A 3,390-nucleotide genomic window follows, 5' to 3' on the forward strand; every position below is an offset into this window, starting at 1 on the left:
CGAGGACGTTCTTATTGAGGTCGACAAGTTTATTTATCCAGTGGATTTTGTTATCCTAGATACCCAACCTGTCCCTGACCCAGAGAACCAAATACCAGTGATTTTAGGTCACCCGTTTTTAGCTACATCCAATGCGATCATTAACTGTCGAAATGGTATTATGAATTTGTCTTTTGGTAATATGACTATTGAGCTGAACATTTTTAATATTAGTAAGCTACCCTCTGAACTAGATAACCCGAGCATAGAAGAGGTGAACATGATAGGAACATTAGTCGAGGAGTCATTACCAAACACTTTGTTAGAAGATCCATTAGATAAATGCCTAGCCCACTTTGGGATTGATTTTGATGATGACGATGTAATTAATGAGGTGAATGCTTTGTTAGATTCAACCCCTTTGATAGACACTAGTAATGGATGGAAACCTAAGTTCGAACCTCTACCCGTTTCTGAGTCTACCCTAGTTCCTTCGCTAGAAAAGCCTCCTAAGTTGGACCTTAAACCATTACCAGACTCCCTGAAGTATGTGTTTTTAGGCCCATCTGAAACTTTACCTGTGATTATAGCATCCGACTTGGATAGTGATCAGGAAAGTAGGCTAGTGACCGTCCTTCATAATAATAAGGAAGCTTTAGGGTGGACCATAGCAGGCATTAAGGGTATAAGTCTTACTGATTGTATGCATCATATCTATTTAGAGAGTAACACCAAACCTTCTAAGGATACGCAACGTCGACTGAACCCTAATATGAAAGAAGTAGTTCGAACCGAGGTTCTTAAGCTGTTAGATGCAGGCATTATCTACCCCATTTCAGACAGTAAGTGGGTCAGCCCCGTTCAGGTTGTTCTTAAGAAATCCGGCATTACTGTAGTCCAGAATGATAACATTGAGTTAATCCCAACCCGGGTGACCACGGGTTGGCGTGTCTGTATTGATTATAGGAAATTGAACAAGTTCACTAGGAAGGACCACTTTCCCCTTCCCTTCATCGACCAAATGCTAGAGAGATTAGCTGGACGTAGCCATTATTGCTTTTTAGATGGATATTGCGGTGATAATCAGATTGTCATAGCTCCAGAAGACCAAGAGAAAACTACTTTTACCTGTCCCTTTGGTACCTTTGGGTATAGACGCGTGCCTTTCGGGCTATGTAATGCCCCTACGACCTTTCATCATTGTATGTTGAGCATATTTTCTAACATGGTAGAACGGTTCTTAGAGGTCTTTATGGATGATTTTTCAGTGTTTGGTTTGTCTTTCGATGAGTGCTTGCATCATTTGTCATTGGTTTTGACTAGGTGTAAGGAAAAGAATTTAGTGCTTAATTGGGAGAAATGTCACTTCATGGTTCGTTCAGGAATTGTTCTAGGGCATATCGTATCTTCGAAGGGTATAGAGGTAGATAAAGCCAAAGTTTACCTTATTAAAACTTTACATGTCCCAAAAACCGTAAGAGATATTAGGTCATTCTTAGGACATGCAGGTTTTTATCGTCGATTCATTAAGGATTTTAGCTTGATTTCTAGACCTCTTTGCGATTTGCTTGCAAAAGACGTTAAGTTTGTCTTTGATGATGCTTGTTTAGAGGCTTTTGTGAAGCTTAAGAATTTACTCACTACCGCCCCCATAGTCCAGGCACCCAACTGGAACCTACCCTTTGAGATCATGTGTGATGCTTCAGATTATGCTATTGGTGTTGTGCTAGGTCAGCGAGAAAATAAGTTACTTCATGTGATTTATGATGCTAGCAAAACTCTGAATGATTCCCAGTTGAACTATACCACCACGGAGAAGGAACTATTAGCTATTGTGTTTGCCTTAGACAAGTTTAGATCCTACCTCTTAGGTTCTAAGGTTATAATCTTTACTGATCATGCTGCTTTGAAGTATCTTCTTTCCAAGAAGGATACTAAACCTAGATTGATTAGATGGATCCTATTGTTGCAGGAATTTTCTTTAGACATTAGAGATAAAAAAAAGGTGCAGAAAATGTAGTAGCATACCACTTGTCTAGGCTTGTTGTGGATACCCTTAATGATTCTCCTCCTGTTAGGGATATTTTTCCTGATGAACAATTGTTCTTTGTTACCCAAGCACCCTGGTATGCTAATATAGTGAATTATCTTGTTACTGGTCGAATGCCCCAACATTGGGGTAAACAAGATCGTTCTAGGTTTTTAGCCGAGGTGAAGCATTTCTTTTGGGATGATCCTTATTTGTTTAAGTATTGTCCAGACCAGATTATTAGGAGATGTATACCTGAGAGTGACCAGTCCAGTATTATTTCCTTTTGTCATGATCATGCTTGTGGGGTCATTTTAGTGCTAAGAAGACTGCTGCTAAGATATTGCAGTGTGGATTCTATTGGCCTTCGTTGTTTAAAGACTCCCATAGTCACTGTGTTACTTGTGAGCATTGCCAGAAATTAGGAACCATTTCCCGTAGAAACATGATACCCTTGAACCCTATTTTAGTAGTTGATGTTTTTGATGTGTGAGGTATTGACTTTATGGGTCCGTTTCCTAATTCTTTTGGTAAGCTTTACATCCTTGTCACTGTAGACTATGTCTATAAGTGGATTTAGGCGGTTGCGTGTAAAACCAATGACCATAGGGTTGTGATTGAGTTCTTGAAAAATAATATACTTACACGTTTTGGTACACCGCGTGCTATAATTAGTGATGGAGGTTCGCACTTTTGTAATGGACCTTTTAGGCTTTTGATGAAGAAATATGGTATTACACATAAGGTAGCTACCCCGTATCATCCAAACTAGTGGTCAAGTAGAGGTTTCTAATAGGGAGATAAAACGTATATTAGAGAAAACAGTTAATCCTAATCGGAAAGACTGGTCGTCTAGGCTTACTGATGCCTTATGGGATTACCGTACTGCGTTTAAGACCCCCATTGGAATGTCGCCGTATCGGCTTGTGTATGGAAAGGCATGTCATTTACCTGTTGAGTTAGAACATAGAGCTTATTGGGTTGTTAGGCAGCTAAATGTTTTACTTGACAAGGAAGGATCCCATAGGAAACTCCATCTCAATGAGTTGGAAGAGATTCGTATAGATGCTTACGATAGTATGAAGGAGTATAAGAACAAAATGAAACTTGTGCGTGATAAGAATATTTTAAGAAAGTCATTTTCTCCAGGTAAAAAAGTTCTTCTGTATGATACCCGCTTGCATCTTTTCCCTGGGAAGTTACGTTCTCGGTGGACGGGTCCTTTTATTGTTCACACTGTCTTTCCTCATGGAGCTGTTGAGATCGGGACACCAGATGGTAGTAGTTCTTCGAAGGTTAACGGTCAGAGATTGAAACCCTTTTTAAAGCCTTTTCTTACAGGTAATGTTGAGGAGGTCCCTCTGGAGGACCCTGTTTACCCT

This window comes from Papaver somniferum, chromosome 6 (genome assembly GCF_003573695.1).
Source record: "Papaver somniferum cultivar HN1 chromosome 6, ASM357369v1, whole genome shotgun sequence".
NCBI classification, from domain to species: Eukaryota; Viridiplantae; Streptophyta; class Magnoliopsida; order Ranunculales; family Papaveraceae; genus Papaver; species Papaver somniferum.